The sequence below is a fragment of the Hibiscus syriacus genome, unplaced genomic scaffold, assembly GCF_006381635.1.
Source record: "Hibiscus syriacus cultivar Baekdansim isolate YM2019G1 unplaced genomic scaffold, ASM638163v2 tig00110458_pilon, whole genome shotgun sequence".
Lineage (NCBI taxonomy): Eukaryota > Viridiplantae > Streptophyta > Magnoliopsida > Malvales > Malvaceae > Hibiscus > Hibiscus syriacus.
In genome coordinates this window covers 3,617,683-3,630,535 of record NW_024062745.1, presented here as the reverse complement: position 1 = coordinate 3,630,535, position 12,853 = coordinate 3,617,683, and the positions used below count along the sequence as shown (strand labels likewise).

General features: G+C 38.3%; 1 pseudogene; it reads left to right on the top strand.

Moving 5' to 3' along the window:
- Positions 1-8,265: 8,265 nt before the first annotated feature.
- LOC120126510 lies at positions 8,266-12,645 on the top strand (annotated as a pseudogene).
- Positions 12,646-12,853: the final 208 nt, after the last annotated feature.

Sequence of the window (12,853 nt, the reverse complement as noted above, 5' to 3'; positions counted from 1 at the left end):
CCTCCGGATCAGGATCATTAGTGCCTACATTATCGTTATCTGGGGATCTGAAAGATGGGAAAATGTGCATGTGTGAGAGGAGAATATCCCACACGAAATAATCAAGTTTTTTTTAGGGAAAGTGGAAACGAAGTATTGAAATAAACAGGATAGATAATGAATTCAAAATGAAATAAAGGAAAATTTGTTTGCCATGAAAAGAGGAAAAAAATGCATCTTTTATTGAACTTAAACCTAATATTTATTCACCCTTACAAAAGATCACCTATTGCCCCAGGTATAGGCAAATAGGGATAGTTCGAATATTACTCTGAAAAATTCTTGTAAAACACAGGTAGTTCTTCGACCGTCCAACTGCTAGGCATGAATCCAGGTGGCAAAGGGCATATCCCAGATCTAACGATGCCGTCAGCATTTCCAGTGGTTACGACATTGATACTCAGTTCTTCCAAATCCGTCTCTAAATCTGCCGGGGTGGTTTCAAAGACATATCCACCCGTCTTGAATGTGTGGCAAAGAGGCGGGAATGTCATGGGCTCCCATTGAAGTTCACGTCCAGTCAACCTGGCTAGTCTTATTTCTCGGTTCTTCTGAACTTCTTTCCTCCTTTCATGGTAACTGGGTTGAAAGCCGAGCCCAAACCGGTCTGGTTTTGAAATGGGAAGAACTGGATCAATCCTCCATTGCAGAAATTTCCCAAAACCTCTTCCAGTCTTGGCACCTTGTCCCAATGTTTGTATGATCTCCATTCTGGTACACTTGGAAAGTCAGGGTTTAGGAATCGTTCTTCCTTCTGCCACAAAGGTGGCACTCATAAATTCCAAGGAGCGGAATGAACACTCCACCGCTTCCTCATCCACCTCGATGTATGGGGCCTCCGTGGTCACATTTGCCACAATATCTTCCTCAGCATTAATAATTACTAAGGCCCCGTCAATAACAAATTTAACCTTCTGGTGCAGTGTAGATGGTACTGCACCAGCTTGATGAATCCAGGGTCTTCCCAAAAGACAGTTGTAAGAAGGCATAATATCCATCACCAGAAACTCAATGTTGTAGGTGGCTGGTCCGATAGTCAGCGGCACCTCGATCTTGCCAATTACCTCTCTCTTGGTTCCGTCAAATGCTCGGACCACGTTTTGGCATGCCCTCATATGAGAGGTATCTATTGGCAGCCTTTTCAAAGTGGCTAAAGGCATTACGTTCAGAGCTGAGTCGTTGTCAATCAACACACTTGGCAGAGCATGCCCCTTGCAGTAGGTAGTGATGTGCAATGCCTTTGTTCGGCCTCTTCCTCCGGATGGAATCTCATCATCTGAAAATGAGATGAGATTATCAGCTTGAATATTATTCACCAGTCGATCCATCTTACTGACTGGTATGTCCTGTGGCACGAATGTTTGATTCAGGACTTTCAACAGTGCCTCCCGATGTGCTTCCGAGCTTAATAACAATGCCAACATTGAAGTGCGTGTCGGCAAGTTGTGAAGCTGTTCTACAACACTGTACTCACTATGCTTTAGAAATTTGAGGAACTCTTTAGCTTCTTCCTCCTTGATAGGTTCATTGATAGTCAATACATCTTCCTTGAAGGGCTCTAGTTGTCTTTGCCCCACATTGTTGTCACATCCTTCGGAAGTACTCACCTGGCATCCGTACTTCCATGGCACTTGCCGATTGTCTTTGTACTGAAAAGGTCGAGGGGCCGTAATCACCACCTTTGCTTGTGGAACTACTGTTGATATCTTTGCCTTAGGGGTAATGATCAAAGGACTACCCCTACCGAATCTCTTGTCTGATGCTCCTTCAGTAGCACAAATGTCTGCTTCCGGGGAATCCTGAACTTCTTCGTAGAACTCCAGCTCCTTATGGTCCATCATGAGCTGGACTAATGTCCGGAACTCGGAACATCCTTGCACTCTATGCCCCTCTTTGTCGTGGTAGCAACAATAATTACCACCTTTATTCCTTGTTGGACATGACTGCGGTATAAGAAACCCTGCCTTTATCATTTGGTTCCATACCCAGGCCAAAGAAGTTTTGACTTCTGAAACATTGGTTTTGACTCTTCTGCCGTCCCTGGTGGTGATTGCATTAATTCCAGTCTCTGGGTGATTAGGCAAAGGATTCTGGGCAACGTTCGGTGTTTCAGAGTTAAAAGTGATCCAATTTTTGTTCCGCATTCGTTGTACAAGCCTCTTGAATGCGAGGCAACCTTCGATCGAATGCCCTTGCACACCTCCATGGTATTCACAGTTCGCATTTTCGTCATACCATCTCGGATATGGGGGTTTCATTGGATCCATTGGGTAAGGCGACACTGCATGAGTATCAAAGAGTTGTTGATATAACTCTTTATATGACATGGGAATGGGATCGAACTGCTCTCTTTCCCTTTCTTTCCTTGGTTCTCTCTGAGCTTGATTAGAAGTACCAGATGGTGCAGCTGCAGTGGTCTTCGAGCTTGAGACCGTAACACCTTTGTTGACGTTATAGGTGTTGACATTGTTGACCTCCCGGTCTTTGTTCTTCGTGGGAGGCTTTTTACTAGAGTCTCCTCCCTCGATTTTCCCTTGTTTAATGGCCAACTCAATCATTTCGCCAGCCATAACTAGATCTGAAAAACCCCTTGATGTAATTGCCACCAGGTGTCCGAAGTAAGGTGTCTTCAGAGTTTGTACAAACAACTTTCTAGTCTCTTTTTCATCCAAGGGTGGATGAACCTGCACAGACAAATCCTTCCACCGCTGTGCATATTGTCGGAAACTCTCGTTGTGCTTCTTCTCCAGTCCTTGTAGCATAACTCGGTCTGGTCTCATATCATTGATGTACTTGTACTGCTCCAGGAAAGACTTAGCTAAGTCTCTCCATGTCTTGATATAAGTTTGGCTGAGCTGGTTGTACCACCGGACAGCCGAACCAGACAAGCTCTCCTGAAAACAGTGAATCAGGAGTTGGTCATTCCCTCCATACCCTGTCATTTTCCGACAGAACATAGTGATATGGGCCGATGGGCAACTGTTCCCATCGAATTTCTCAAACTCAGGAATTTTAAACTTTGGCGGAAGCACCAAATCTGGAACTAGGCTCAGCTCTCTTGCGTCCACTCCATAAAAGTCATAGTCCCCCTGGACCAACTTCACTCGATCTTCTAACATCCTGATCTTTTCTTCTATCTTCTTCGCTTTGTCATCTTTATCGAAATCCGGGATACCGTAATCATCTGGACGATTATCAGGATTAGTTGTGGAAGTTTGCACCTTTTCAGCAGATGGTACTTTTCTTTTGACAGCAGAAGAGTTCTCTTGTAGTGTTGGTATGATCTCGGGTGAGATAACCACCTGTGGGGCTGGTGATATGATTACCCCTCCGGAGGAATCTCCCTCTACTACATTAGATTGATATAATCCAGATAACTTGGCCACAATTTGATCGACCAATGACTCCTGGTTCTTCTTGATGGACTCCAGGGTACTTTGACTATTTTGAGCCATCCTGTCTTCCAATTCTTTTTGCAGTCTCGTCATGTTCTCCTCGAGTTTTTCCATTTTGGCCTCCATTTGTCTCTTCTTTGCTCGGGTATTATGTGGATGATGCGTATTTAATGCCTGTAGTGGTAGACTTGGTGTTTTCTCTTTCGCTTTCTGAGACATGTTCTGTTTGTTAATACGAATGTAAAAACATGGAAAATATAGAAATAAACATGAAATATAGAATGCAAAATATGCAATGCATGATGTATGCAGCTTAGAGGCACTGATCCAAAAAAAATGTTCATTATTATAAATAATCTTTATTCAGACAAAAATATCTTATCTTATAAGAGATATAAAAACAATCAAAGGTATACTCGGACTAAATCCTCTAAACCCCGAATAGCTTCTAGTAGATTGACAAGTCTTCTGCCTTCATCCGTCACTGGTTGAATACCTTGTCGAACCACTCCGGCTTCCCTTGCTAGGCCATGAAGATGACGAGCTGCCTTCTGTACTTGATCTAGGAAGTCTCGGATGATTGCGTCTCTGGCCTTCACCCTTTGTTGTGCTTGCTCCCAACGGAAACGCCATTGCAGACCTCCATCAAAGGGCACTATCTGAAGCTCGGCTGCTTGCTTTTTGAATCCATCTACGATATCTTCTAACTTACCTATTGTTTTGCCATCTCTCTCATGTTGTTTCTCCAGATCAGCCATCTGGATTCTCAAGCGTTGGTTTTGATGCTGACTGTCTGCTAAGCGCCTCTGAGCAATCTTCATCTTTTCCTTCCAGGTTCTCTCCTCAGGCCCCTCAAACTTTCTTTTCAAGCTATGAGCTTCGTCTTTCCAGTACTCAGAGGACACTTTCAACTTGGAGTTATCCTTGATAGCATCTTGATACCCCTTTCTTAAGTCTTCGAGCTCGAAACGGACTCTTTTATGTTCCTTTTCCAGTTTGTCTACTTTATATTTCTGAGAGTCAGCATCCAGCTTCCACTGATAGCGCTCAGCTTCAAATTCTTTTATTCTCTGCCTCAGCTCATTATTCACAGCTTCAAACTCTGTCTTGGCTATCTCAAGTTCAGAAGGGACAGGCCTGAGATGTTCTTCCAAAGTTCGGGTGTCCTCACAGTCTGGCACCGAAATATTGTCATTTTTCCTCAATCTTCGCCATTCCACATAATCTGGGGTAAGCATGTTCTTGGCAGCTACGATGTCCATCCGGAATATTTTCTTCCAAGAATCGGCTGCTTCCTTGTTCATCTTCTTATAGTTGTTACCGTAATACCCAAACTCTGATCCAGATAGTCCGCATGTTGCTGGGACAAACTGACGTGCCCCATACTGTCTTAGTGCTAACAATGGAGCATACCCAACTGCACCCCAAAGTCCTAGTAAGGTCATCGTGTCAGAGCCCTCACACCGAAAAAGAATATCACTGAGGAACAACCAGGGGGCTCTCCAAGCAATATCTCGGTCCTGAAGATGAGTGAAGACTTTCATCCACTTCTCTTTTGAAGCACCCTCATGCCATTTCATAGTGATGAACTCTCCCAAAGGTGAATAGGTAGTGCTAAATCGACGATAGGCAACCCCGTTGGTCTTCCAAAAGTGGCTGTGAATCCATACTTGAAGGAGCTGAACACACCCAACGAATCTTCCTCCACCAACTCTTCTACAATGATTAAGAGAACGAAAGATTTCTGCTAAGATGGCTGGTGCTGGGTTGACTTGTTTCGGTAGTTGTTCAAATAATTCCACCACGGCTGCGTCAATACACCCCAAAGCCTTCGGAAAAATAATCAAACCGTACAGACCCAGTGCGAAAAGGTCTATAGTCTTCCACTCATCAGGGTGGTTCTTCATTAATTGCCTTATGTGGTTCCATTCAATTCCTTCCCCACTACCTTTGTGCCGGAGTCGATCAGTCACCCACTTTTCATCAACTCCTGCAATCTTGGCCAGTCTGTTCTTGAAGGGCTGACTCTTGATATATTTAATATATGCCCTCTCTAGTTTGATGCTTTCGCAGTGCAGTAGAGTAGTATACTCTTCGATAGTAGGCACCATGTCTTCCTGGTTAAAGGTGAAGCAACTATATCCCGGGTTCCAGAATTGAATTAATGCTTGGAGTAAGGGCTCATCAGTCTTGACATGGAGCAAGAGGGCGATATCACCATATCGTTGGCTGAACTTCTGCTTTCTGTCATTCTTCCAACTGTCCCAAATGTTTCGCAGCTCTTGGACATTATTCTGTTTCAGGCTGACAGCGGCATAACTAACCAGTTCTGACACATAGTTTCCCTGAAGACTGTCTCCCTTCTCTTTCTGAGTCTTCTCGGACCATAGTCGTGCCTCAGCGTTTTCAATCTCTTGTATTACAACACCTTTGTCCATTAATTCAGATTATTTTGTGTGTAACAAACGCTTTTTAAGGATCAATAGCCTCTTGTTATAATGCAAATGCTTAAAAAACAAACACAAAGGCAAAAAATGTTAGTAAAGTAAATAAATAAATAAATAAATAAATAACGAAAAAAAAACAAGAAGACATGGTTAAGGTAAAAATATCCTAGGTTTCGGAAATGCGGTTTCGGGGTAGGTTCTAATTCTCCATGGTTTCCCGGTTTAGGTTCTAAAAACGGTACCCGAGTTCTCCTTGCTGGTGCCCCCTTGGGCTTGCCAGACCCTTAGTCCTAAACCCATCACAGGCTTGTATGGACTAAGTTAAACTCGAGGGACACATTCCCTTATGCCCGCACGGTGAATAAATTCACACGAAGACATAAGGTATATGAATCCCGAAGGCTACTTGCTAGGCCCGCACGGTGAATAAATTCACACGAAGGCGTCGCTTTCACCCCCACTTAAAGCAGGGTTTGGAGCTCGGGTTTAGAGCCTTAGATGAAAAAATTTTTAAGGGCTGAAATCATTAAAAAACGGTCAGTACAACTATTTACTTGAAAATATAATCAAAAGTAAGTAATAAGGATCGAAATGTTACCTTAAAATTTAAACTTACCCTTTTCATTAAAAAGACAACTGGAAATTACCTTAGCCTGACTCACTTACCTGTGTCCCCAGCAGAGTCGCCAAGCTGTCGCAACCGTCTTTCGGTTGGTTCCCGGAATTGGACTTCGACTTAGAAAAATGTGGATTGGAGTCGCCACCGATCATTTATTTAAAAATAAATGGGTTGATCGGATACCCTATTTATTACCTGATCTGCGTTTTACCAGAGATATGTCGGATTCGGGAGTCGGTTACAGTCAAGGAAGGGTTAGCACCCTTGAACTGCCCTTTCGGTACTATATAATTTCCAGTTGTCTTTAATTAAGAAAATTGAAAGTTTAACCTAAAAGGTAAAATAATGATCCCAAAATTACTTACCTTAGATTGATTGAAAGTACCTTAAAGGAAAAAAATGTTAAGGAAAAAAAAAGAAATGGAAGTGAATCGAAAAATAAAGATAATAAGAAATTAATAAGATAAAACAAACGAATAAATAAAATAAATAAATAAATAAAGTAAAAAATGTATGTAAATAATTAAATAAATAAATAACAACTAGACAAGAGAAAAAAAATAAATAAATAAAATTAAGTGAATAAGAGAAATGAAATGAATAAAAGAATATGTACAAAGACGATAATAATAAAGAGAAAATTAAATAATATTTATATATATACACGTTAATGATACTAATTAATAATAAATAAACAGTATATACATAAAAAAGGGTATAACAAGATAATCAAAAGTATAATAAGTACTAAAAAAACAGAAATAATAGAAATAATAATAAATGAAAAAAATATATACATATATATATAAAAAAATAAAATAAATAAATAATAATAATAATACACGAATGTACATAGAAAAAAAAACTAAAATAGAGACAAAAGAAAACTAATAAAATAATATTAAGGAGTAATATAATATATATATTATAATATAATATAATATAATAACAATAGAAAAGCAGAATTAAAATTTTTAAAAGAAAGGACTAACTTGTAAAAAAGGAAAATTGAATGACAAATTAGAGGAGAATCAGATTCAAAAATTAGGATTCAGGGTCAAAGAACAAGGATTAAATCTATGAGGGACTAAAAATGGGATTAACCCATATTTATTTAAAAACGCACGGGTCAGAAACTTGGGTCGGGTCGCGTATATATGCCAATAATTTTCTTAAAACCCTCACTTTTCCTATTTAAAAACTAAGCCCCTCCCCTCTTTTTATTTGAATTGCTCTCGCCTGTTCTTCATTTCTGAAGAACAGGCCCCCAAAATCCAGTTTCTGGCCACCATGGCCATTCCGCGCCACCTCGCCGCCGTCGTTGAACGGCGACGGTCGTCGTTCATCGGCGGCAAAACCTTATAATTTTTGTTTGCCATTCGAAAGCTCGTTTTACCCTCGTTTCGAGAATCAAAGCCCTTTTTTTTTAAAACGGGCCTCGGGGAACCGTGGATCTAAGGGAGAAGATCTCGGTTTACCCCATGTTCATCGGCCAAAACGTTTCCTCTGGTGGTTTTCCGAATCAAAACGAACGCATGCAAGTGCCAAAACGAAAAAATGGTATAAGCTTTACCTTTTGTTCTTCTAAAAAAAAAAGTTTCGGTTTTGCTCTGACTTTTGCTTGGAATTTCTGCTTTTATTTCATGTAATCCGAATGTCCCCTAATGGTGTTGCTTTACACTTATTTATAATAAAAGAAAAGCATGTTTTTAGATTACATTTTGAATCCTAATAGAAGTCTAATGTTGGGTTGTTGGTGATGAACATGAGTCTCGGTTGCCGGACATTTCTAGGATTGTTGGAGAGGCGTGCACGGCAGGGAGTCCTCGGCTGGGATGGGTGATGCGATGCGGCTGAATGAGATAGGAGATTAGGGTTTCCAACAACCCTACGTGGAACCGGTTCTGTATGGGCTTGGCGTGTTAATCCATTGTTGGGCCAACATGTAGGCCTTGAAATTCATGTGTCTACAGTTGTCTCGGAAAGAAATTACCACAATGACGGAATTAATAAAAAGATGAATATGAAAACGATTTACATGTTTGAAATTGAGCTTAGATCCTTTTTAAAAAAAACTTGGGTTAAGACTAGTAGTAGTATGATTACTAGTTAAAAAGGGTTAGGTATAAAATTAAGGGTAAATTATATAAGAAATTATTGAATTTTTAGGGTGCTTGCATTTTTAGTCATCGAATTTTTAAAACTTGTAATACAATCATTAATATTTTTATTTACTTCGCCTATGTTTATTGTCGTCACTCGTCAATTGTCGTTAAAAATGATAATATGACACATTAAAGTCATTTTTTTCTCTAAAATCTAAGTTGACAATTATTGATTTTTAACACGTACAATTTCACTGTTCGATGTTCTTTTGATCATTGTCATCACTAAACACGTCGCCCACCATACCCAAAATATAATCTTCTTATGATTGTTGATCATTCATCACTATTCAAGTTCCAAACATCATAACTACAAGCCACACCCACCATCCACGATCAACTAAACTTGAGCTACAATCACCAATCTTATTTGATGATCCTCTACAACCACAACTACCAATAGTAGCAGACAATAAACAACAAAAATAATAAAGAAAATAATATTGACTCAAACTCTATTTGATAATGAAATAAAGATTCTTGGTGATCAAGTATTTGACGCTATAAATAGAGGATAATAAGTCTTAACTTTTAGAATTATGAGAGAAAATTATTTTGGAAAAATGCAATCCTATTGTAATCTTTATAACTTTTGGTGTTTACGTTACAAAGATGAATTTTGTAAGGATAATGAAAAAATATTTTAGAATACACCGGATTTTGATATATCAAAATTCAATATATAGATGTCTCTAACAAAATACAAATCAATGCATCTAATAACTTAATATCTAGTTCTTCCGAATTGTAAACAAATATCCTTGTCGGTATATGAAACTACCCATCCTGGTCTGAGCGAGTTTTTGGCGAACGAAGTAATCGTTAAATTTAGAATGTGAAAAGACTTAATGCTGTTAGAAAATTAACACAATTCGATTTTAAGTTTATCTGTTGGTTGAGAATGATGGATCAAAAAGTTTTAGATTTTAATTTTGATTGAGATTTGTGGAGATTAAAAGATTTTTCGACGAGTTCGAACAAAAAAAGAAAATAAAAAGAAAAGTAATTCGATAATCTTTTCAATCCAAGAAAATAATGACTTATGATTTCTTATTTAAGATGCTTTAAGTTATTTTGGGGGAGATGATTAGTAATTAAAAAAGGGTTAGATACAAAATTAATGAACCTTCATCTCTGTACTAATAAATGACTAAATATTCATTATTTTGCTTTTATGGGATCTCTCGGATATTTTTTAAAGAAAAACAATTAATTAAAAAATTAAAATAAAAGGTGAAGTTTGCACTAATTACTAATATGAACCAATATTAATGGTTAAGAAAATTGTTGTTATCTTTAGAGGTTTATTGTCTTCAACTGTGATTGAATGTTTATTGTCAAATGATTGAGATTTTTCGAACATATATTGTTTTATAATCATCCTATATCAATAAAAAAATATACGAGTCCGGAGCGAACGACACAAAACGAAACACACTATTAATGTGACACACCGATATCACCACTAAATAATTTATCATATTTAAATAAATATTAAAAATCTTAATGACCTATTAACAATTAATCTTTACTAAAATTCAATTTCAATTATAATAAGAATATAATTAAATCATGATTTTTTATTAAACATTATAATTAATTTAAAATTTTATTTATTTAAGATTCAAACACTTAATTATATATAAGGTTACATATTCATTCCTCCAAAAAAGAAGTTTACAGATTAATCACTGACAACAATATCAGAAATCAACCGTCGGCTACCACTACTCATCACCGAAAAACCATTTTCATTATCGCTTTTGTCAACGCTAATGGCTTTTGTATAGAGGTGTTTAAACTTCAGTTAAAATCGATTTAATCGATCGAACTGAAATTTTTTTCAGTTAATCAATTGATTAATTTTATGTTCCATTAGTTAACTATTAGTGATTTTTTTTTAAACTTCAGTTATCAGTTAATTCGGTTCGAAATATATCAGTTAGCATAATTAATCAAAATTATTAGAAATTTAATATATTATATATATTATTTTTATATTAAAGTGTTTAAACTTCAATTTTAACCAAATTAACCGATCAAATTAGCTGAAAATGTAAAATATATAATATATATTATTTTTAAATTTCAGTCAATTCGATTAACCGAACTTTGTTCGGTCTAATTAATTATTTTCGAAAAAATTCTATTTAATTAACGATTAAAAAACATGATTAATGAAATTTTAAAAATTCGATTCAATTGGTTAACCAAAACGATGAACACCCTTTTTCTATAGGTCCGTATTACGAGGTACCATAATATTGTAGGTCCGTTTTTATCCTTCCAAACCGATTTGGTTTTCCTCTCTCTATATATGTACTCATCTTTACTCAAAACTTTGCACCAAAATAAGCAAAAAGAGGTAGAGAGCAAACAAAAATAGCACCCATGGGAGACAATACTATTGTTTCTAACATAAACCTCGAAAGCTTCTCAGCATGGAAGGAGGCGAAGGCGAAGGCAGCTATGCCAATAATTCCCAAGCTCAGGTTCTTTTTCTTTCTTTACATTTTCCCAGTTTTTTTATGATTATAGCAACATTTATATGAAATTTATTTTGTTTTTCAATGATCCATGCGGGCTTTACATGCTCGTTCAATGCTTCACCTCCTTGAAGAAGCCCTAGACACGGTTCAAGTACGTTCCCCCGATGTACCCTTTGCGGTCGTCGATTTGGGGTGTTGCTGTCGTCGACGTTATCGTCAAGCACATGGTGAAGCGCTACTAGTCGTCCGGTTACGAGCCACCGGAATTCTCTGCTTTTTTCACTGACCTGCCTAGCAATGATTTCAACACCCTTTTCCAACTCCTACCTCCGTTGGAAAATAACGGGGATAGTAGCATGGAAGAGCGTATTGCTTCGAACGGACATCGATCCTATTTTGCTTCCGGAGTACCCGGATCGTTTCACCAGCGCCTTTTTCTGGCTAAACCCATCGATGTCTTCCATTCGGCATTTTCATTGCACTGACTATCGCAGGCTAGTTATTATTATTCTCTCGTTTCGTCTTCTCTGAAGTGTACAGGTTATTGGTCATGCACTCGTGCTGTGCTCCTGTATGATACAAAATCTCTAAGCTATTAAATATATCTTTGTAGGTTCAATATTAACCCCGGACATTTATTGTTGTGGTACCTAACATGGCACCTACTGCAACCAGATCCCTGAAATTGTGTTGGAGAAAAGATCAACGACTTACAACAAAGGGAGGGTGTTCATCCACGGTGCAAACGAGAGCACAGTCAATGCATACAAGAAGCAGTTCCAGACAGACCTGGCAGAGTTCCTGAGAGCAAGATCCATAGAGATGAAGAGGGGTGGTTCCTTGTTCCTTGTCCGTTTAGGCCGAACTTCGGCGGACCCCACCGACCAAGGTGGTGCCGTCCTCCTCTTCGGGATCCACTTTCAGTATGCTTGGGATGATCTTCTCCAAGAGGTATACCTTTAATTAATTACGATTAGTCACTAATCACCCATGTTTACTTAAAGGTCTTCATGTTTACATGTGGTTAATGAGTCAACAGTGTTCCCCTAAATCATAACTCACATCATTAGATTCTTTATATCTCATTCATTTCATGATTTATGTAATTAAAATGATGTGAATGTGTTATGAAAGGGTCTTATAAGTTGCGAGAAACGGGACAATTTCAACATTCCGGTGTATGCACCAAGCCTACAAGACTTCAAGGAAGTGGTCGAAGCTGATGGTTCATTCACCATAAACAAGCTTGAGGTATTCAAAGGAGGCAGCCCTCTAGTCGTTAGCCGGCCTGACGATGCATCGGAGGTAGGTCGAGCGCTAGCCAACAGCTGCCGAAGCATCTCCGGGGTACTAGTCAATGCTCACATCGACGACAAGCTCAGTGATGAGCTGTTTTTACGAGTAGCAAACCAAGCCACCATTCATGCTAAATAGCTGCTAGAGCTGTTGCAGTTCTTTCACATAGTTGCATCCCTTTCTTTTGCTGAGTAAAAAGGTGTTAGCGGGAGGGGAGGCTTATGAGAAAAGAAAAATGAAAAGTTTTTTATATATATTTTCCCTTTTTGTGTGTTAATTCTCGGTATTAATTATTTAACACACAAAACAGAGAGGGAAAAGGGGTTTTTTTTTTAACTTTTTATGTGTGATTATAGTGGAGTCAATTCAAGATTATATTATTGTACCCCCAACAAATCAAATG